The sequence below is a fragment of the Ahaetulla prasina genome, chromosome 1 (genome assembly GCF_028640845.1).
Source record: "Ahaetulla prasina isolate Xishuangbanna chromosome 1, ASM2864084v1, whole genome shotgun sequence".
Taxonomy (NCBI): domain Eukaryota; kingdom Metazoa; phylum Chordata; class Lepidosauria; order Squamata; family Colubridae; genus Ahaetulla; species Ahaetulla prasina.
In genome coordinates, this window is record NC_080539.1 from 321,642,682 (window position 1) to 321,667,770 (window position 25,089).

The 25,089-nt window shown below is 34.9% G+C and overlaps 1 protein-coding gene across 1 annotated transcript in view; it reads left to right on the top strand.

The window, feature by feature from the left end:
- Nucleotides 1–2,269: 2,269 nt before the first annotated feature.
- Nucleotides 2,270–25,089, top strand: part of ESRRB (estrogen related receptor beta) — a 110,511-nt gene continuing 87,691 nt past the window's right edge. The window contains exon 1 of the mRNA XM_058167461.1: nt 2,270–2,332. The gene's annotated coding sequence lies outside the window, so the exon portion shown is untranslated. The remainder of the gene's footprint in view (nt 2,333–25,089) is intronic.

The following is a 25,089-nucleotide window of genomic DNA, read 5'->3' on the forward strand; positions in this document are numbered from 1 at the left end:
AAAGAAAACTGCTGGGATAGAAATTTCTACAGCAGATTGGATTGTTTTTCCTAAGACAATATTTGTTACTTGAACTCATTTGCCTTGAATTTTCTGTTTCCTTTCCATTAGTTTCTATTCTGATTTACTTTTCTTTTTCTTTTCTTTTTAAGTTTTGATAATTTCCCCATTCTTAATGCCACACTGAAGCTTTTCATTAAGTGCTGAAATCTTGGTAACATCTTCGTTTTGGATAGAGTTAACTTTCAATAAATGCTGAAAGAGAAATATACATTTGTTTACTACGTAATGTTTTGTTTTACATAGAAAAAAAAAGTTCCATTGTTTTAAGGCATTTACTCTCTGATAGAGTTTTTAGAACTGGAATCCAAATCATGAATGCACCAATAACTGATCTCTTCTAAAAATATCTCCACTTTGCAAAGTGTTTACACGGAGAAAGAAAAAAATGAAGCCGAATAAGCCAGATACACTTATGATTCTGCCACTCTGTATTACAACTAATATTCTAGAGGGGAAAGAAGTGCTTAGGGCAAGAGTATTATAAGCGCAGTATTAGGGTACTCTAGGGATACTTAGATGCTCCATCAGCTTACTGTAAAGAAGCTGCAGTCCTTTACTAAGGTGCAATCACATAGATTTCATTGGATCAAAGTGCTGAGTAAACGGGGTTCAGGTGACGCCAAGATTATTTTTCTATGTCAACTGCAAAACAAGTATTTTTTTAAGTTTTAAAAATATTCCTATATTTTTGTATCTTTAGGAAAATAGTGCAGCATTTATAAAGCAGCAGTTGTATAATGCAGTCATTCCTAGTTCTTAGTATATATAATATTCATGACTTTCTTGGATGCTGACTTAGGGGTATCTCAACAGCAGATGCTGGTGGTAATTAACTTTTGCAGGTCATCAGCAAAGAAATCCAGATGTATTTCTATTTCTTTGGGCAGGTGTGTTTGGAATTTGTAAGAGAGAAACACACCTCAGCTTTCAGAATGAAGTAGTAAATACTCCAGCTGACTGATCTGGTATCTTATGAATATAATTAATACAGGATTTGAGGAAAACCTAATTTTGGAATTATTATTATTGTTGTTGTTGTTGTTGTTGTATTTGGTTACACAGTATACCAAATGTTTATACTGGATTTGGCATTTCTTCCCAAGGACCTGGGATGGGTAGATGTTTTTGTTCGAGTATGTTAAAAGTGTAGGATGTAAGCTTGTCCAACTAAAGCTGCCTTTTGCAATTGACTGGTGGTGATTTTGTCAATGCTGATGGCATTATTATTATTATTATTATTATTATTATTATTATTATTATTATTATTATTATTATTATTATTATTATTATTATTATTAACAAGCGAGTGTTGACTCCTGGTGACTGCCTGGACTTGTATTGCCTTATCTGTTCTACTCTATCCTTTAATACTTTGAGCACTTGGGTTGCCCATAAATTGGCCCTTCTATGTAAGTGCCCAATACTTGTCAATCAAGAAGCACTTGAGAGCTCTGCTGCTTGAGACTACTTTCTATTAGGAAAGTATGACCGCTTGAAGTGGAACATATTGTAGAAATGGTATCTTTGCCCTGTTTGAAGTTGCAAATGTAATTATAAACAAGCTCTTGGAGATTAAGACAACTTTCACTGCACATGACTTAACCTTATGTTAGCCAAAGAAAAGTAGTATGTGCCCTTTAATCCATGCCAGATATGCATTTTTTTCTTGGTTTGGGTGCTGCTTCTGGATGTTATTTGAATGGAACTAGTGGTGTTCTTTTTCTGCGCTTTGGGTACTGTTCAAAACAATACGAAGGAAGACTGCACTAATATATATTGGCTTGCTGGTGCACATGAATAGTTTAGACAATCAACCTTGCCATTTATTATCTTGTGTTTCCCAGGGACACATTGCAAAAAAGCAGTTTCTATTGTCACGTAACTTGTGCGTACTGCATTTTATCTTGCATTCTTCGTGTCTACTGTGTTCACCTTGGTGTCCTTTTCTCCTGCCCCCTAAAAAGGAAAAATCTCTATGTTTAGATTTTGAAATAATCTCCCCCAATATTTCAAGCTAGTCCTCATTTTATCAGAATATTCTTGAATATTTTGTTAATAATAAACATGTAATCCATAAGTGACAAACTTTGTATATTCAGTGGGTATTTGCCTTCTCATGCAAATTTTAGCATGCTAGAGATTCTGTTTTACCCCTTTTGTGTGCAGTAACATGCCATGACCAAGCTGTTCTTGTTTTGTTTTTTAGTGTGGAAGGGAATGGATTGAGAATAGACAGAGGCGGCGTATCTTGTCCGATTCTGCACTGCTGGTGAGGTGCTGATTTTTAGGGTATTTCCATACCATTATATCCTGTTTCTGGGGTAGAAGAGGGAAATATTGTAGACAGACTACTGAAATTTGGAACGAAGTGTGATCTTTAATTCTTTGTGCTTCTAAGTAATAATTAGAATAACCATTAGGTTATCAGGCTAAAATTATCTTTTAGCCTCTTCCCTGTATGTTAACTTAACAAATTGTTTATGTTATAATCCATGTGTGATAATTTCTCCTGCAAACATATTTGCGTGTTGTGCATTCCTTTATATGCAGGCAGCTAGGCAGGCAGATGGACAGTCAGACACATCTACATATAAACTAGTTCTCCATTATTATATTTTAAAGATAAATTCTGTTTAACAGCCTTTATGAACAGCTCCACAAAGCATATTTTGTTTTATTTTCTTGAGAACAGAATCATAAGAATGATTTTACAAAAAGCTTTACTTTTTCCATTGAAAAATTGCTGATTTCCTCTTTAAAATACAGAGAGAACGGAATATTAGTGTCATCACTTATGTTGATCTGCAAAATTGTTATCTTTAAATTCATTGTGTTTGTTCAATGTACATATCACAATCATATACAAATCATTCTTCCACTGATATTTGTACCATTTTTTTAGGTCTGAAAAATTTAAACGTCTATGAAAATAGTTTACAGAAGGAAGTTTTTAGATAAATGAAGTTTTATTTTGTCCAAAATCTTTAAAAGTTACCTTGTGACATAATTTATCATAAAGTTGGTATAAGACAATTAAATACTTGGATATTTATTTCTGACAAAAAGTTAATTCTAAGATTTTTCACATTCTTTCTATGATAGGTATTAAATTATTTGGGGGATATAGTCTTGAGAAAATTTGCTGAACTTTTTTGATTTAGATTTCATTCAACATCTCAAGTGCTTTTATTTTTATGTAATATTGACTCTTTCATTTTAGTAAACTTGGTGTTACGTGTGAACAATCCAGATTAATTATGGGGCAAGATATTCTGGAGCGGCAATTTAAGCAAAACCTAAAACCTTAATGTCAAATATTAGTAGTCAATTGGGCATGTAGGTATCAGAAGAGAAAAACGTGTAATTCCTTAGTTTAGAAAGTGATGGCAATAAAGGCCATATTGCCTGCAATGCAGTCTAAATTGAGAGCACTAGACATACGCTATTGGAGATATTAAACATTACTTTCTAATAAAAAATATTTGATAAGCATTTGACTTGGATTCCCTTACATTTTTCAGAAAGTGTACAGTAGCTGCCCTTTGATGCAATTTCTTTATCATCAGGAGAATATAGAAATAATTATTTTGGGAATATTGAAAATGGATTTAGATGTAATCGTATATTCATATATTTCTATAAGCAAAAGGCTTTTATAGATTGGGTTGGTTTAAAATGCAGAAAATGAAATAAACATGGAGCCTGCCTTCTGAAATAAGTGTTGCATGAATAAAAGCAAAAATCATTTTGAAAAAATCTTATTATGAGTTATACATTATGAGTTTCTGTGTTATGTTTTCATACAAAAGCATATGAGATTTATTGTCTGTGCATGTTACTGGGACCTGTATATGTTTTAATTAATATAAATAGCATATCTAGCTATGCATTTCCTTACAATTAGCATGAATGTAAATATTTATATATGCTGAATACAAGATACCACTATGCTGGTATCTTTAAATAAATTGAGTTGTAAGGAATCAATCTCTCTTCTGAACCCAGTTTTGATACAATATAAAGTCATCTGTATAAAATATATATATATATTTTAAAAGGTGTAAACAGAGGATATTAATTTTTTGGGGATGGAATTGAATTATTAGAAATAAATACAGAAGGACAGCAAGTACTACATTATAGAAGAATCCAAGAGATTATCCTTAGTTAAATGATAAGAAAATGTGATTAGATTGTTGTCTATTTAACATTAAGAACTATAATTGGTTAAAGACAGGAATTTTGTTGCAATATTTTAAAGTGTTGCAATATTTGAATTCCCTTTAAGGGGTTTGTTGTGGATGATGAATTCTTTATATTTTTGTTAAGTATGTCACGTAACATTTTAACTTTTAAAAATGCAGTTATAATTTAATGGTAGTTATTTGCTGAATTTTTAACCATCAGTCACAGCCTAGTATTGTAGGGAGAATTATACTGAATAAATTAAATCCATGCTCTTATTTTAATGAAATCTTTCCAAAAGAAACAATATATTGTTTAAGGTAAATACTACAGTGGTCCTATAATAGTGTTTTGTTCTCTGAATTTTTGTTGATAAACATGCTTGAGAAATACATTTGGTAAATACATGTGCGGCCCAAACAACTTTATATTGTATTTTCATTTCCTTTTTATTCATTGAGGAATTTAGGGAAGACTCTTTAAATGTTGATTAAACAATGAAAACAAAAATCAGGTTTAAGTTGTCAGTTTCTTTTCTTAAATTTGTACAAAATATTACAGTGTCAGTTTCCCTATTGTTACGTGAGTAGGGTTGCTGAGTAACAATAGGAAAACAAAAAATAATTCATGAATAATAAAGACTAATCAGCTTTGGTGAGTTTAAAAGGGGTTAAAAGATACGTTTTTGCACAGAATAAATTATACTGTATATTTTAATGCTAGTGTGGTTGGACTATTGGACATTGTATTGGATCTCACTGGTTTATCTTATAAGGGATGTATACAGCACAGTTGTGATTGTCATGCTTTAACATGTCTCGTATTGGATGGATTAAGACATCACAAAAGCTAGTGCTTGATACAGGTCATCAAGCTAAGATAATTCAGGTCATTTGAAAGCGGTTTGAATGATAAGCAGGTTTAAATAAGGATTAGGGTTTGCTAATATTAAGAAAATTTCACTGTGATTTTGATTGTCACTTATCACTGAAATCCATTTGAAGATTTGAGTGTTCCCACAGTGTATTCATTTGCTTCTACAATTACATGGTGTGGACACCGCAGTTTTCTATAGTCTTCATCTATGTCCCCTGATCGTAGTTCAGAGAGAAGGAAAGGCAGAAGGAGCTCAAAAGTATCTGTGTGGACATGCATGACCAAAAATACTGGAACAATGTATCCTGAGTTTTGTGACTTGTTCAACCAAAGTTTCAATAGCAGCATGTGATGGAATCCAAGTAGGATTCATCAGTGTGCAAAATCATTTTTGTTGATTCTTTTGTTCTATCTCAGGAAAAAAGTGATGAACTTGTTGCTTTGATTCCTTCCAAATGGCAAGGACTTACAATGCATTAGAATCAAAACATGAGCACTGAATTTTTACAAAAGTTCTAAAACTGATTCGGAGAGATTTTTGTGAGAGACCAAGAATAGCAATTTTCTTCTGAAAGATCTGGTATGAAAAGGCAAGGGAATACCCACAGTATTTCCTTATAAGTAATACTAATATAGGTAGAAGCCACAACATATTCTTTATATAAGTCATAATAATTTAATAATTCTTTTTTCCCTATTGATTTAAGACCGCCACCTCATTAAAGTATCTTAATTGACTAATTCAGTGATTCACCAATCAACTGATAATGCTTAACATGTCAAAGAATAAAGCTATTTTTTCAGATTTTAGATGCTTTTAGATGGTACATGCATATCACAAAATAAGTATTCCACACATCTTCTGTATGTACATAAGAAAAGTGGTAGAAAGGAATGTTTATTAATATTTTCTAGTCTAATTTTTATAACTACTAGTGTTTTTAATTACTAGTGTTAAAAAAGTATAACTACTAGTGTTAAAAAAGTATTTTTTCCCAATTATTTGGTGGTGCTATATTAATCAGGTAAAAAGGGTTTGACTAATAAGATCATCAAATATTTCAGCCCTAATTATTTTGTGGCTATTACATAGCATTTCTACCTGTTAATCTCCTTCATTGCTGTCCTTTTCTTGTTGTTTAAGCTGTATTGAATTTGATTTTCTTAGCTACTCATCCCAGGGCCTGTCCTGTTTGTTCTTTAAAGTTCTTTATACATAGAGATAGTTTACATTATTGTTTACATATATATTTACATTATATTGACCTATTTATTATGCCTTATTTAATGATCTTTGGAAAAGAAAAACCTCGTTTTCAGTAGATGCTTTCAAACTTCAGCCATTTTCATAAGTGGCACTACAAAAATACTTGTTCATGTGGAGTATTATTTGCTTATGTGACTAGTGTACAGCAAGAGGTAAGAGAAATTCCATTCATAATGCAAAAGAGAAAACCAACAACTATTTCATTCCTGTATATGCCTACATATTCTGAGGTAAGTAAGAATGTAGCCAGGCACTTTCCTGGATGCAAATCCACTGAACATAGACAGATTTCTTGATATACTGTATTTATAAATACGTGTGCACCTAATTTATCCTGCAAATCATATGTTCATATAGCCTGGCTCCTGGAAATATTTTGAATAAATCTTTTAAGAAAGATGAAAATTCTACATTCATTGTGACAGTTGTTTAAAGTTGTTTTCCCCAAAGCCTAGTCAGAAAGGTATATTCAGGGACCTGTTTAGTACAAACTTGCTTCTTTTATTAGACAAAGGGCTTTGTTTTGGCAGATACAAAGTAGTTCAGCTTAACATCTTTAGAAACCTCCTCTGAATTGCTCTGATTGCTTTTGGGGTCCCTATACTATAATAGCCATAAGATGTGAATGTAGAAGAACACGGCAGCCCCCTGCAGGATTTAGCTAACACTGTGCAGCACACAGTTTTCAGCAAAGCAAAGAGACACTGTTGCTATGAATTGTCCTGGAGGATCAGTTATGGCATTTTTGTGCAGATGTAATCCAGAATGGTAATGAAATTACACTGTGGTTTGAAAGGTAAAATAATGCTTTCCTCTGATGTATTTAATTCCCCCCCCACCCCGGCATAGATCTCTAATATTTGAATGAAGCTTACCAAATAGATTGTCAGAGTGGCTTTCTCTTAGTAAGGTGGGGATTCTGTCCTGAAAGATATTGGTGCAATCTCATTTTGCATGTTGTTAACAGACATTTTAAGCCACAGAACTAATTACTGCCATTTTGGTGGTTGCCCAAGATAGGCTGTTGTTATCCTTGGTACATGAGTCTGACAAGATAAGTAAAGCGCTTGTAAGCTATCTAATTCATTGTAAAAATATTAGTGATAGAATGCACTTCTTTTTCCATTCAAACAGGGAATGTATATATGAGCTGAATATTCTACAAGTATTTCTTTCTACAAGTAATTACATGACCATTTTTTCCTCTGCCATAGGTTACTTTTTTCATATTTTCATTAAAATGCTAAAGTTTGCTCTTAACATGTTTATAATTTAATCTTAATGTAATTGATTCAATGCTAATCTTGACAAATGGTAAACAATAACTTTTATCAGGCTCACAATTTCAAGGGTTTTAGAGAGTTTTCAGTTTGCATTAAATATTAGCTTCATATGACAACTTTTCTATATTTATTGCATGATAAAATCCTTCTGATAGACATTAGATCCAACAATTCAGGATTCCTTTCCTCGCATTGCTTAAGAAGTGCTTAAGAGACGGCAGCTATCTAGGTAAAATGATTAGCGGTACAGCAGAAATAATTTTAATTGTTTTTTACATTGGACATAAGAATACCTTTTTTGCTTTATGAATGATTCTTTAATTTTCAAAAGCAATTGTGTAGAATATAAATATGTACTATTTTTAAACATATTTTTGAAATGCCTAACATCCCTAATGAATTCAAAATGGATCAACTCTGATTTTTTAAAACTGTCCTGTTAGGTTATTATTTTTTTAAAAAAAACTGTTAGAAATTTTATTTCTGTGTATTGCTGCTTATTAAATTAGAGTTGTGGTTATTTTATAAAGTTACTGTTTCTGAAAATTGTCCTTTCTTTCAAAAAAATATTTTAAAACAGGCAGCTAAGATGAAAATAGAGAAACTTGCTGTTTTTTTAAAAATACTTTATGGATTCTAAGTGCAAATCTAAAGTGTATCTTTGTCTTCAGATAAACAGAGGGAACCTTTAAATCTAAATATCTTTTAATTCTTTTACATTTGTAATAATTACTTTTTTTTAAGACACAAGTGAGGGAAGCTGCATAAACGTACCTAGATTTTCTTAAGTATTGTATGTTGTTTAATGGCAAGTCTGACTGGTTTTCGACCAATTTACTTATGTATCATAAAGCTATCTCAAAAACTACAGGTGATTAAATTATTGCATATGCGAAAGAAGGACAACGACAGGGCACTGTTTTAAATGTAGGCATCTAATTTTACTATTGTTGTACTTGAAGGTACTATTCCTTTGAGATTGTTTATTTGGCATGGGGGTCAATATTAAAACGGGGAGCGAGGGGGAGAAACTTATTCTGTTTCTCCTTTCCATCTTTGTGATAGTCTCTTATTTTTCAAAGTACCAATGCAGGAACAAAGAACTCCTAGCAGACTATGACTGTTTCATAAGACTCAGTGTGTATGAGTGAGTGTGAATGAAAAGAGGCTAAGGGAAACATGAAATAAAGCTGAAAACTGTTTGTGGATTTAGGGCTGAAGATTGTTGCCCTCTCCTACTCCATAAAAATACTTGTAATAGGTCTTCCTAGGGAAATGTTCTCAGAAACAGTGAGATCAGGAACTCAGAGGCTTCACACATTGGAATTTGTTACTGTGGTTCTGTTTCATACCTAAGAATCCAGTGAAGGTAGAGGCAATTACATGTCTGGGTTCATTGTTCTTCCAGTATATAAAACAATCCCATTAACTCGGGAGTAATTTGGAGTGTTTTGGAGAAAATTCCAGAATAACAACTGGGAACTTGTTTTTATTGGTAAATTGTTCAGAGAACGGAAGAGGCAAATGAGGTAAGAGAGGAAATGATGCATGAATTCACTAAAATTGCATAAATTTAAAACATAAAGATTTCTACAACTAAGGGCTTATATGTAGACATTTACAACAGTCATAAAGCAAGAGGAAATCCAAATCCAAGGTAATTTATTATAGATTCAAGAGAGATCTTTATGGTACACATGGCACAAAAAATGGGAAACATAGCTGAGATGTTAAAAAACAGGAATCAAGCTCAGAATAATCTAGATATTATTACTGACAGAAGCAAAATATTGTTTTTTAAAAAAGGGCAGACACAGAAAACTGAGCCCCTTGTTTCAAATTTTTTTATTTATTTACATTTATATCCCGCCCTTCTCCGAAGACTCAGGGCGGCTTACATTGTGTAAGGCAATAGTCTCATTCTATTTGTATATTTATATACAAAGTCAACTTATTGCCCCCCCCAACAATCTGGGTCCTCATTTTACCTACTTTATAAAGGATGGAAGGCTGAGTCAACCTTGGGCCTGGTGGGACTAGAACCTGCAGTAATTGCAGGCAGCTGTGTTTAATAACAGGCTTCTTACAGCCTGAGCCACACCGGGGCTTGAATATATTTGGAATTCTGGGAAGTATAAGCATTTCACAAAACTATGGATTTGATGGTGATGGGAGAAGCATTTTTCCTGAAGTGAGCTAAGGAGAATCTGAATTAAAAAATTTAACATCATTTTTTTTTTAAACTCAGGAATTTTTTGTTCCACCATCACAGGAATGAAATTGGTGGGATTCAAAGGTAAGTAACATGGCAAACCAACCAACAATGTTATGGTTAGAATCTGAGCTCCAGTGCCAACAAATATATTTGTCTCCATAAACTTAACTTAAAATATTTTTAAAATACGTGAAGCTTGAACACATTTAAAGCTTGAAATAGAAAAGTAAGGGAAGTTTCATGATATTTTGTGCTCAAAATGGTTCAGAGCAAAATATTTTGCACACCCTGTTGATTCATGAAATACAAACAATTGGTACCAAGAGAAACAGAAAAAAACTCAGAAAAAATGGCCATCTTTAACAGTGAACAATAAGTATTCCTCCTCAGTCAAATAAATAGGCATCTCATGTTTAAAATTCAAATAAAACACAGTGAGGAACAAAACAAAGAAAATCTGATGCCTGTTAAAAGGTCAGATTGGCTAATATATTTAGAAAGGCATCAACTATTATGGACTAGAGTTTGCATCATAAGATGAATGACATATTGCAAGTTGGCAGGAATATATACTAGGGGTGTACAGAAATGTAGATTCAAAGAGCAGAGTGTGGTTAGGAGCACAATTTGGCACACATGTAGCACCCGTCGAAGGCGCTATAAATGAAACACGTCTTTTCCCAAAATCGCATACCAGCTGCAAAGGACAAGTATGCAAGGTCAATAAATGATACTTCTTGTGCATGCTGAGCTACCCTATACACCTTTGAGTCTGAATTCCTGCACAGACCTAGGACTACACGTATCAGTCGAGAGAAAACAAAAAATAAATTAGGAATTCAGAGGGAGGAAAAGGCAAAAATTATACAAATTACACCAGCTATTTATAAATAGCGTTCGACTAACTTCAGCATTTGACCAACCAATTGGATGAACCAGGGAACAACTGCTGCAAACTTTGGCCTTCCGGGAGAGTAGATTTGTGGACTGAGGCGAGGCTGTTCTCTGTATTGGCATCAATGTTGTGGAGTAGACTTCTCCCCCCACTCCATAGAGGGCATACTGGCTCCCTCTTGGTTGGTCCAAGAGATAATTGTTTCAGAGAGCACTTCCATGATTTGAATGTTCCCTGTTCCTTGAATGTTCCCTGATCTTAATGTAGCATATGCTTCTTTTAATTATCTTTCTAGCTGTTTTAAGGGAACTGTGAGTGTTTTAATTTTATTTGCTTTATGTAAGCTGCCAAGAGTCTCTTTTGATTGTGATGGCATAAACATATGTTTAATGAATAAACAAACAATGCAAACATTCTGCATTATGAATATAATTGAAGTACATCAGAGGATGACTATTTTACTGAATATATAGAACTTTGTATGCAACATTCCTATTAAGATTTGATAATAAATTTTTAAAGCTCAACCATCCCTAAATAAGCTCTTTGTTACCCTATGTAATTTCAAATGGATACAATATTTTTCTTAACTGCAGCTTTCATAAATGCATTAGTTTTGTTTGAATTTTTGAGTGGAAGCTGACAGATATTATCATACTTCATTAACCGCAGTCAGATTTAAGTATGAATGGACTCTGTTTGATGAATCACACCAAGTTTCAGTCACTGCCACATGGGGCAGTTGTCTTTTATCCTTGCAGTTTTTTAGGAACAGTTAGTCAATAACTTAGGGCAGGGGTTGGTAAATTTCATACTACATACAAACACACACTGTCACAGATACGACTGAAGTAGAAAAGTACTATGCATCAGTTGTGCTACTTTGCAAGACATGAAGACTATCCGATCCAAATATTTTGGCAGCTTTCTTGTTCTTACTTTTATAAAAGCTTAGAATTGCCGGATCCAGCATGCAATAGCAAAATATTGGTATCTGGCAGTACAGCTAATATCTTTGTGGGTTCAAAAAGGGTTGCTGTTTTTTTTTTTTCAAGAGTCACCAAATGGCAGCACTCAGTAAAATTAATAACAATGGAAGTACATTATAGAATACATCAATCTTTTATTTCAGCATAGGAACACTCAGGAACATAGGTACACTCAATTTCTGTAATAAATAGCATTTTCATTGTTCAGTTCCTTCCCCTTATTTCTTAGAAACGGCATTTCAGCATCAGAATTGAGATGGTTTCCACTTTGTGAGATCTATTTAAAAAAAAAAAGAATTCTAAGACCCCCCCCAGTCTGAATCTGGTAAAGGATATAAGTAAAATTAAAGTATGGTAACTCCAAGAATTTTTCTCAAAATTGAAGAGAGCTGTGGTTCTTATACACACATATCGATTCTTGACGAGCCAAAGCTTTCCTCCTTTCATCAGTATAATTTGGGGACAGAGATTAAAAGGGCAAAATTTTGCTGCTATGGTTCAATGTATTTATTGATTTTAAAGATTTATGTTGCCACCCAACATAATCACGACTCTGCGCAGCATACATCAACCCCAAAACAATATTGCAAATAAAAAACATATAATGTCAAGGAAAAAAAATCCATAAATCAGGGCAGGCACCACAACAAAAACGGTATGCCTCCTAGATCCCATCAGATGGCATTATTTCCATTTGGTCCCAATAAGATATAGAAGACCTCACTTTAAAAAAAATAATAACATAGGGACAGTTGGTTAGTTGGATGCATAGGAATAAATGTATTTGCCAATAGTTAAAGTTATGCACAATGATTGCCAGAAGCTTCTTTAATAATACTTTTCTTTTTAAGAATGCATAAAAATACTTATGTTACTTACATATTATAACTGAAAGCTTATTAAAAACAAATTGCAGTGTCTTTGTGATGAGAATGTGGGTTTTGAAACTCAACTCCTACCAGCATTTTAAGAAAAGATAGATTTTAGAATGAAAGTGAAGAAACAATGTTCTACATGCTGTGCTAGAAATTCCTAGATATTGTGTAAAAGCTTGTTTGAAATAGTTTTATTTTCTATCAGGCAACTTATATGTGAAAAACGAGAGCTTAGATGATTTCAGAATGTTTTAGGGCTGATTCAAATATTGCACTTTTTGTCCATGGAAGCCCTTTCACCATCTTTAGATACACTCTTCTTAGGCCATATACTGGCCACTGGCCAATGTAATAGCTTTAAGTGCACTTAACTCAGTACTGGATTGTGGCCATGGAGTGTGTCATGATGATTGGCCCGCAGGAACTTCCATGATTGCATGGCAGTATTTCTATATACCATGTCACAATTACCTGTTTTACACACATCACATTTATATTAAAGGTAAACTTGTAATCTCCCATTAAGAATGTCTTTGATAATTAATTTTTTTCTCTGTGATGAAAGGTTCTTTTTCATTTGACATATGATTTTACTCAAGAGAATTCCTCCCCCTCCCCCCAAAAAATTCCAGATTATAACAAATACTGCTAACAGGATTTCTAATAGAAAAAGGCAAAACTATTATTGGAATATTGTTTCAATAATTTCTATTAATTTTAAAACCTAAAATTACTGAAGAACATATTCCAGCCTAGATTCTAAACCAAACAGACTTGATTTTCAATTCCTGGAATATACACTAATTGGAATTCAATTATACCTCAGATTGTGTACTTATCTGAATTTTATGATGCGGCTATTAGATTAAAAATATACAACAAAACCAATCACATTTTAAGCAAATCATACAATTATTAATATGTTCGGAGAAAACATACCATATATACCTTAAAAGTAGGTGTTTATACCCTTTGCTTTGTAAATTAGAGATGACAGAACAACAGTTTGGATTTAGCGTGAACAAATGCATAATTGGCAGGGTTCATTTCTAGTGCAAAGGAGGCAAAATCCAGGAATGCTGGGATATCATTTGAAAGAACTGTGGGACAGGCCCTTCTCAGCTGATGCCAGACACATATGGTTGGGGAAGGAGCCCTGCTGTCTGAAAAGATGCACAATTGGAGTAAATAGAATAGAAACTTGGTGACTTGGTGACTCCCCAGGATTTAAAAGCAGCAGTTGCCATTATCCCACTGATTTTGCTCTACTTTGTAGAACTGTGGGAAGAATAGTTGAACTCAGGGGTGGGTTCTAATTTTTTCCCCTACCAGTTCTGTGGGCGTGGCTTATTTTGTGGGCATGGCTTGATGATCATGTGACACTGGGCATGGCTTGGCGGTCATGTAACTGGGTGAGAGTGGTTTGGCAGTCATGTGACTGGGTGAGCGTGGCCAATAGCAATAAATAATAAAAATAATAAACAAAGTATACAAAACAATAAGAGGTACCAAAAACCAACTTTCACACTTTACACCCACACAACACAACACAACTGACTCACACACAATGTAAAAGCAGCTGCACTTCACCAAAATGGCCCCTGCAAGAAGCAGGAACCTCACACAGCCACAAAAAGCTCAAAAACCAACTTTCACACTTTACACACACAACACAACACAACTGACACACACAATGTAAAAGCAGCTGCACTTCACCCAAAATGGCCCCTTGCAACAAGCAGGAACTGCACACAGCCACAAAAAGCTCAAAAACCAACTTTCACACTTACACGCGCACAACACAACACAATACAACTGACTCACACACACACACAAAATGCCACATACAGCTTTGTGAGATTTTGTGTGTTTGTGTAGTTAGAGTGAAACACTACAGAAACACACCAAATCTCAGAAAGCTGCACAAATATTTTATTATTTTATTTTATTTATATTTTTTAGATCAGGGATCTCCAACCTTAGTAATTTTAAGGTTTGTGGACTTCAACTCCCAGAGTTCCTCAGCCAGAGTTCCTCAAGAGGTTGTAAAAAAGTGATTTTAAAAGCCTGTGATGATCAGGAAATTCATCTGGGATCACCAGAGGAAAAAATGATTTTAAAAGGCTTCTCTGACGATCCCAGCTGAAGTTGCCTCATGGCAGCCCAGATGATCGCAACCTCTTAAAAGGATTTTTTCTACAAGCTCTTCAGCTTTTTGAAACCTTTTGTCTGTGACACAAAAGTCAATGAACTTTGATTCCAGTTTTCCCTTTGTCCTTGGATTACTCTAAACACAGGGATGAGTTTAACTGTGTCTACGCGGACAACCGCTTTAAACTCAATGTGTTGTTGTTGTTAGTTGCAAAGTCGTGTCCGACCCATCGTGACTACATGGACAACGTTCCTCCAGGCCTTCCTCTACCATCCTCTGGAGTCCATTTAAGCTCACACTGGCTCCATCCAGCCACCTCATTCTCTGTCGTCCCATTCTTCTTTTGCCCTCAATTGTTCTTAGCATTAGGCTCTTCTCCAGTGAGTCCTTCCTCACTCAAATGTAAATGTAAACTCAATGTAAATCGTTCTAAACCTGACTGTAAAAATATGACTTCTGTAATAGAGTTGTCAAAGTCTGGAATGCCCTACTCGATTCATAGGTCTCAGCTACAAATTTTCACAATTTCAGTCACAATTGACTTCCGTGGACCCTATTTCATACTTAAGTGGTCAGTAGAGTGGGTGTGCATAAGTGCACTAAAATGCCTATCATCCCTGTCATTGTATTTTTATTCTCTTATTCTTGTTCTCATTTTTGTTAGACAAAACCCAATAAATAAAATAAAAATAAATACTTCTTTCATGCTGATAAGGAGCTGTCTACAAATAAGATGATGTGATTCCTTCTCAGGAATCTGCTGTGAAGCCAAAGGTCGCACCATCATTGTGGCCAGTGAAAACATTATGTTAATCAGAAAAAAATAAGTGCATTTAAAGCTAGCATTCTTTTCTCTGTATAATTATCGCAAAATTGTACCATAGGAGAAGGTCCAAAAGGATTTTGATTACTCAGGATAGAAGCAAAAATAAGCAGCAATAAATAAGTGTTTAAAAATACCTGAAAGAAATAATACCAAAGCCAGTTTTCTTTTCATATATCCTTTCTATTGGGCTTTCTAGCTTTCCAGCTTTGCTTTTATTTTATTTTTTAATATTTCATTTATAAAGTACTTCCTCTATTTTACTTGTTTTGAGGATATTTTATCAATGGTTGGAAACTGTTGCCAACACAAGTGGTTTGGCAAAGAAGCAAACTATATGAGTAATTGCCAGCAACAAATTTCAATCATAGATTAGAAAGAAAATGAAAAAAAAAATCTTGGAACTAATACATCCTTTGGACATTTACAATATTAAACCATTTTCAGGACTGAGCGTTCTACAATCAGGTAACAGTGTACAGTACTGTGAGTTCTCAGCACTTTAGAAAACTTCAGCACTTTAGTGATTTAAAAACAATATTAACTGATCAACCAGTTTCAGATGTGTTACAATTGGAACTGCTGACTTTTACTTGATTGATAAAACCAACTAATTGCAACAATTCCTCTGAAGGGTATTTGGAAATAGCATATTTCCAAGAATTTATGGATTTCTGTAGTTTAAGAAAGTTCAGTTTGCAAGCTCAACCTGATCACCAACCTAACCATTTGTTATACAGGACTTCGGGTGAAGGTTTTCCCCTCTCTCCCAAAGTCTGTCCTATGCTGATTTGTTCATGCTTCATTTTTTTTTCTCTTTGAGGGAGAGAAATGGGATACCAGTAAAGCAAAGGAACATTAGTAGTTTTGCTTTTCTCCATCACAGGAAAATGTCAGACTGCACAAAGTTGTTAGGGCTTTTTGTCCTGCAGAATCACACAAGGTTTGGCCCCATTAGGATCTGTGTAGAGCAAGGCTGTCAAACTCCCTGCCTGCAGGCCAGAGGCATCATGTGCTGGCCACACCCACAACCAGTTCAGTGAAGGGAAAAAAGTCCTGTTACGTCATGTGACAACGTGAGCTTGACATCCCTGGTGTAGAATAACAAGAAACAATCCTAGAAAACACCCGGGAAGCTAAAACTCAAAGCTACTTTCTGCCCCGAAAATTGCAGTGTTTCCAGTTAGAAAATTGTTAGAAAGTTGTTTTTAGGTCAAGTATCAATGCTTCCTTTCTATTATTTTTCTCCACCAAAGTAAAGTTCCTTCTTTTTATAGAAGGCACAAAATGTAGCACAAGAACATTTCTGGTGCACAATTACGTTTTTTTTTCCTTTGAGAAAGTCTTCAATTTTTCCTTCTGTCACATATATAACTATTGACTGAAAGAAAGTAAACATATTGAGAAGAGAGCCTAGAAGGAGAAGCTAGAACTTTATAAAATTTCTTCACTTAAGTAGATGTGTTCATGTGTTTTCCCATGGCCCTATCTCCTCAGAAGTGTGCATGAAAAGATATATTTAAGGCATAGACGTAATACTCTCTCCTCCTGTTTTCCCCACAATAAATCTGGGAGGGGGATTGCTCTAAGAGACAATATCTGGCCCAAAGTCACTGGCTTCAAAGCCTAAAAGAAGGATTATATTATCAATTATAAATCACAGTCTCCTAGTTTCTAATTTTGTACCTTACCTTTCAAATTCATATGAAAACATTTCCTGTTTCAGCTGGTATTCCTTGCTTTGGATAGTGATGATGTGCAAGAACTTTCTCCTGAAGTTTTGAATATGATAAGATTGGAAAGGCATGACATCATTAGTTCCATCTCATTTCAGACTTCTCAGGGATCTAAGCTATGATCCCAGTGACTTTTGACTGTGTGACATAGCAATTGATGTGGGTAAATTTGAACATTAACTCTTAAAGGAGAAGACCCAAAGTTAACAGCAGAATCAAGCAAGAACTAAGCAGGGTTTTGGACAGATCACTGACTGAAGGTTTTTAATGACAACAAAGGAAATTGTTGTTTCAGCGAAGCACATATTCTTCAGAGACTTCATAAAGATTGGACTGACTGGAAATGCTGATGTTGTACCCGTGCCGAGCAACTTTTCATAGTATTGTGTAAATCAATAGTTGTTGGTTCTCACGTAAGGCATGATGGAAGTTACACCAGGAACGAAATGGTAAGAAGGACCCATTATGAGGATTAAAGATTTTGCATCTAAATTATCTTCTGAACTGGGGGAGGGAGTTTATTGTCAGTAGTGAATGTGACAGGCTGTTACAATGAAGGGAACTGAGAGAAAGGTTTGCAATTTTCAGTCAGAATCCTTAATATTTAAATCAGTGCAAGTAACCACTTCTTTGTTTCTCCGTCAAAGATTTAATGCACCAGTTTTCTCAAGAATTTTTCTTCTAAAAAGAAAAACACCTGAGCTCGAACATAAGCATTGTGGTATAAATGTAAGGTTTTATTGGATGTGCTGATATCTGAATAATAGTATAAAATAATTTAAAGTCTTTTAAATGAGGGCAATTGTTCTGGGGATGTGGCTGAAGGAGAAAAGCATGTATTTGTAGCTACATAATGCAGAGAAGACAGGAGGCCTTGGGTGACAGTTTTTAATATCAGGGGAGGAGTTTGGTGTTTTAAAATAATTTTCCCACTTGTAATGTGTAGGGCAATCTCATTGAAGAAAGCAACAGCAAAGAGCTCTTTCTTTATTACAGTGCCTGTTTATCTCTGCACTCTTTCTGAAGACTTTCTAAGTTTAAAGATCTCAGCTCAATACCATTAGTGTATCTCTGGCCCTTTATAAAATTGATTGGAAACTGGGCTTTTGCATGTGTGTGTGTGGACTTTAATGTGATTTAAGTCCAAGATGGTATCTTTGATTCAGTACATTGTGGCAACTAACTCACAGACTTTACCGAGAGTCAAGGCCCTTAATTTGGTTTGAGAATACATTAGCAAAACAACCTCAGAAGGCCCCGTTTGGGGTGGGGCATTCCAGAGTGGTGGGGGTGGGAAAAGATCTGCTTGATAAACTGTGGAGGTTTCAGTCATGACACCAGGCAAGACATTCCTGATTATTGGTCAGCTTTGCTAAACAACAAAGAAAAAAATCAAGCAGTTTTAATCATTAGTATCCGCAGCCAAATAGAGAACCAGCAGTGGAGTTCTGAGTGCAAAGTTTGCTTTCTTTGTTCTAAATCTTCCTTTCTCTTTTCCAAACTTCACTGCAAACCTTTACTGAATATCTTTATCCCATAATTTTAATAGCTCTGTGGATTACGGTACTTTGATTTTTAATAGCCATCTTAATAACAGACCTGCCCATAATGAATAAGGAACAGGAAACTCCAACTGTATTATTCATATAGAACACTCATAGGATCACAGTATTATCTGCTTTAATTTATTTCTGTCAAATGTTGTTAAATAAGGATATACGTTGTAGGCACTTTGTTTTCCTTTTTAAAATGGATGGTGAGTAAAATCCACTGAAAGATGCTCAAGTGAAACAAATGGGATTCACATAGCGAATATAAGCGAACTTTCTATCCAGAAAAAGTGGCATTAAGTAGCCAATAGATTTTTGTTGCTCTTGGATGGAGGCACAGAGCCAGAAATTTGGTGTTTTAACAAAATGTGGGTTTCTCACTTATGTGTAACAATTCTGGATGAGATAACATTGCTACAGGAAATAGGTCACCTTTAAAAATTACTGGGGAAAAAAAGAAGTATCTTAAACACCATTTCTGAGTGGTGATTTTCAAACGGACCAGTCTTCACCATCAAAATTATTGTCCTGAAATCTGTTCTACTTGTTTTTCCTCTACTGTATCTCATAATAAGTTTGGAAAAGTTTGGAAAAGTAGAAGGAAGGTAGAAGAAAAAAGCCTCCTATTCAATAGGCCAGCATGGCAGGCTATAAGCTACTTAGGCTAATTTTTTCTTTTTAAAAAATAGTTCTGTTTAGTTAGGGAGAGAAAAAGACAGACACTAGGTCAAGAAATGAGCTAACAGACTAGGAACATATATTCCTTCTCCATCAACCACTCATTTGCCTGCATGGAATTCTTGGTTGCCTTTGGCTATCAAACTGCTTCTTTTTAAAAGCTGTATCATAAACAATAAACGATTCGTAACTGGCTGACCAACTGCACTCAAAGTGTAGTCCTCAATGGAACTACATTTACATGCAGTGGGGTATACCAGGATTCTGTCTTAGGCCCAGTACTCTTCAACACCTTCATAAACAATTTATATGAGGGGATAAAAGAGGAACTCATCAAATTTGCAGACACCATCAAGCTGAGGGGAATAGCCAATATTTTAGAAGATAAGCGTGAGATCCAGAAGAACCTTGACAGATTTGAACACTGGGCCCTATCCAACAAAATGCAATTCGGTGATGAGAAAAGTAAGATTTTACACTTAGGCAAGAAAAACCAAACACGTAGGTATAGATAGATGATGCCTTCACAGCAGTAACTGTGAAGGGATTTAGGAGTTCTAGTGGACAGCCACTTAAATATGAGCCAGCAGGGTGCTGCAGCTGCCAAAAAAAATATATATATCAATGCAATTCTAGCTGCATCAAAAGAAGAATAGTATCAAGATTATGTGAACACTTACCAAAGTGTTATACTGTTTTGGTAAGACCACACTTGGAATAACACATCCAGTTTTGGCCATCACGATACAAAAAAGATGTTGAGACTCTAGAAAGAGTGCAAAGAAGAGCAAAAAATGATTATCCTCCAGGGGGCTGGAAGCTAAAACATGATGAACAGTTGCAGGAATGGGGTATATTTAACAGAAGGACCAGGGGTGACATGGCAGCAGTCTTCCAATATCAGAGCTATCACGGAGAAAAGACGGTCAACCTATTCTCCAAAGCCTCTGAGAGCAAGACAAGAAGTAATGGATGGAAACTTGTCAAGTAGAGATACAATCTAGAATTAAGGAGAAATTTCCTGCCAGTGGGAACATTTAATCAGTGGAACGGCTTGCCTCCAGAAGTTATATCACTGGAGTTTATCAGAAGAAATTGGGCAGCCATTTGTCCAGAATGGTATAGGGTTTCCTGTTTGAGCAGGGCATAGAAGACCTCGAAGGTCCCTTCCAACTCTGTTATTTTGTATTCCTGTATTCTTTAGTTAGATTGATTCAGGTTTCCAGAGAGGCTCCACCTGCTAGAGATGATGGACTGTTTGTCTTGTTTTGAGCTGGGTCATGGTTGGAAGATAGACTTTGCATTCAGAAGACTAATAACTAGGGAATACTACATGATTCTTGAGACCCAGAAACACTGTCAGTAAGAGGAAATGCTATGGAACAGTGGCATATTGGTCTGGCCTTGTATTGCAGATATTTGTGATTAGGAATGTTGATGGGTCTGAAAAATAGCAGTGAACATGTATTACTGTATCTGGAAGATGCTATCAGTCTGTGCTTAGTTTTCTTCTTTCCACCTTCCTCATCAAATTGCAGCAGTCAGCATTTTAACTTCTGTAGATTGCATCAGTGAACTTTAGTTCTGCATCTACATCTCTACCCAGTCAGCACTGCATTGCAGAGAAATAATCAAATTTTCTTTGATTATTAATAATTAGTCCCTACTGTTATTTTGAGTCGATTGATTAAAATAAACAGTGATCTGACAGGTTATTGCACACCTTATAACCTAACACCTTCATGATTCCAATCTCTTGAATCTTCAAGGAGAGACTGGATTGAAGAGAAGTGGAATAGATTCAGTGATGAATAGCATTTTGAAGGACATGTATTAGTAAAGAGAACTATGACTAATTTGTAATAGATTTGTAAGGATTTTTATTCATAGTTGTATAACAATGCTAGCAATAAAATGTCTCACCTTTTAATTATTCTAGTTAAACAATGAGATTGTAGCGTAATAAAGACAGTACAGTTTATATACAGGATTTATATAGGTTATATTTATATAGGTTAGGGTCTAGCATTTGTATCACACCTGAACATATACAAATGCTGAACCTCAGAATTTTTTATCTTTTATAAATTTCTAAAAATGATAGGCTTCAAGATTCTATTGGAAAGGTTGATGCCAATAGCAACCAATAATATAAAAACCTTGTAAATTCTGGAACAAATTTGTTATGATGTGAATTTGTTTGGGCTCTTATGAGACTTGTTTCTATTACAATATGCTAATATAGTCAACTCTGTGGATTTGTGTGTGCAGTGTATGGATCTGAACTTTTGCAGAATATATTGTTACAACACTGACTGACACTGAAGAAGCATCCAGTAATATCTGTTGCTATAGAGTTAATGGCATGATGCTACCCTTGCATGACTCTCCTCATTCTGCCCAACAGTACAGTCCTTGCATCTTTTAACCCTACACACCATGGTTCCTTTACTGTTGTGAGAATTTGCTATAGTAATTTTGTTCAGAATTTGTTCCCATATTTATACACAGAATAGTCCTGAAATCTGGTATTCTAATCTGTGATGCCGGGGTTTATAAATTTTTTGTAAATGTAAATTGGGCAAAATTAGAACCCTAGTAAAACGGGCATTGACAGAACTAAATGGTTCATGTTGAATATTGAAACTTTAAAGTCAGAGCATTAATTTTATTAATTCATAGACTGATAATGGCTTTTCTTGGTATTTGAAGTGTTTTCCGTTAATTCTCTGTGGAGATTTTGGAAGCCTCTGTGGAAAGCATTGCAGTGATGGTCTTTTACTGTATTAGTTCTGGGTCAGAAGTATGAAAATCTATGTCTAAATAATCTTCCTTTAAAGGCTTTTTATATCATTTCAGCCCTAGTAATTGTCAGTTATATCTTCATAACCTTAAATTTGCTTACTATGACCTTGATAGGCCTTTGCAAGTGTCAACTGCTTAAAATTCAGTGATTCAAGTTCCAGTGCTCCAGTGGCTTCACCAAGTAATCTTTATTGTCTAATCAAAATGAAAGGGAGGAAAAATTTACCTATAAATTGTTTCACAACCATCTATTTAAAACAAGCCCTTTGCAGATATTGGCCATGGTGACAAGTCAGGCTGCAGGACACGAGTGTGTAATAAGTTCCAGTGACATCAGATATGTGCCCAACTTTAAAAATAGGGTAGGTTTCATTTTGGGATGATATTGTTCCCATTTGGCTTTTAGACAACAGTAGTGCAAATCATTCATTGAGGCAAGGGCCCTGCTGGTTCTGTTCCTTGAAGCAGCCAAGCAGCCCAGACGGTTGAAAGATTGGCACGGCTGCTTCCAGGCCCTCCTGAAATCTTCCACTGGGACAGGTGATTTGCATTCTATCAGTGAAGCAAGGCTATTCGGGGTCAGGAATGGTGGGTAAACGTAGCTTTTTTTTTTTTTTACTGTTCCCGGTATGAGCAAATGGCAAATCATCAACCAGACAACTACCTTTCCCTCACACATGGTGGCTTTGAAGACTCTTATTTGCATAACTTCATCTTTCAATTTGCATACTGAAACTCACGATTCTTTCTTTGTTAAAATATAATAGAATTTTGGGGATTGATATCTAGCAAATACATGAGTGAACCATGATATTTAATAGGTAGGAGAATGTTTTTTTTAATGAAAATGAAAAAATATGCCGAATGGCCAATGAAGCTGTGTGCCTAATAATGCCTTAGAAACACATCTATTATTTCTTGTTTTCTATGCTTGCATTCATGATCATGGTCAGCTCTCTCCCAACTTGCTTACTTAAGAAAACGTAGATTGTATGGCATATACAGTTTAAAAATTAATTAATTATTTTAAAAATCACATGTAGTATATAATTGTATGGCATATGTATATACGAGCATGCACTGCTTGTGAGTTATTATCAGAGTGTGTGGCCGACTCTTGAATTTCTACAATTTCTATGGTATATTCTGTTCGGTTTCATATCATTTGCATACAGTTTGAATTATGTGTACATTTTTTTTACCCATCTGAACTTGGAACTGAGTTTTCAAATTTTTGTCTACAATACAGAGTTATAGATAGAAAACCAAAGTGCTGAATCAATGGGCTGCAGATGAGTTCCAAGCACTACCGGCCTGAAATGCAAACTTGGCATGTAGCAAAAGAGGTTGGAGCGTAACAAAAGAAGGTGTAGGAAGTCAGAAGTGTATGGGTCAGAAAAAAACCTGAGATCTATAATGGACATAAAGAAATAAATATAGGCTGAATATAATAGAAGAAGAAATAATAAAATTAATCTGTAAAATTCCATTCTATCTGTGATAGTCCTATGCATAATACATAAATATACATCTCCATATGAAATGTTACATGTAACATTCCAATACAAATTATCCACATGATTTAAATGAATTTAGGTGTATTATTTATTACACAAGGATTGCACAATTGTGGTTTTCCCAAGGAATCCAGTTTTTTCTGCTTGAGTGTCCTATATGGTGTTTATATCTACGTGTGATTAATTTCTTACTAATTTCTTACTTCCCCAGCATTCAGATCACAAAATAGTCCCCCACCCCACCCCATATCCAGCCAACACTTTCTTTTTTGTGATCAGATCTGGACTTCAAAAGTCCAGAGAGCCACTGATTGGAAGCAAAGGTTCCAATTTCCCTTTGCTGTTGTTAAGTTTTGCTGCCCAGATCTGGTAAACCTACTGTAATGCAGTATATTCTACTAGACATCCCATTTTAAGAATCATTTAATACATTGTTTTCTCCTTCCTTAATATTTTTGTCTTGATATAATTTGCAGAATGGCTATCCTATATTTGAGCTGAAAATCACCAGAAAAACGGTGCTCCAATGATTAATTACTAGTCAAAGAAATCTTATTCTGGGGGTAAAACCCAAAGATAAAAGAACTGTTTTATAGGTGGAACAGAACTGACAGAAGAGTAACACTTTCCTTATTTTACATTATGGGGAATTTTCTCCCCATATCAACTTTTCCTTAATTGATGATAATTAAGTGAAATTCAAGGTTTGAGCAATTCTATTTGCATTTCAGACTTTTATGGGGCTAGTGTTAGTGGTGATGGTGGTGGAATGGGAGAATTGGGATCCATAGTGTTTCCTGAAATATCTCCTGTTAGTGTTGTCCACATATTGGAATGTTACAAATGCTAGCCAGCCCTTTCTATGGCCTTAAAGTGGTGGAAGGTTGAGAATATTACTGTCTGAAAACAGAGCTCTCTTTCCTATCCTTGAAGGCAGGGATCTAAAAAAAATGTCTGAGTGTTGCAACACCTTGCAGAGATCTTTTGGTTACAGCCTAAGGTGATTAATTGTAAGAGTGTTAATCCATCCATCATTTGAGGAACTTTGCATCTGGATAGGTAAATTATTTTGAAGGGGGGAAAAAGCAGAATTCCTTTATTTTCAGCTGATGCATATGGACATTCTGTCATCCTTTTGGAAGAATTTTCCTTATATGTGAGAGAAGGTAGAATAAATCCT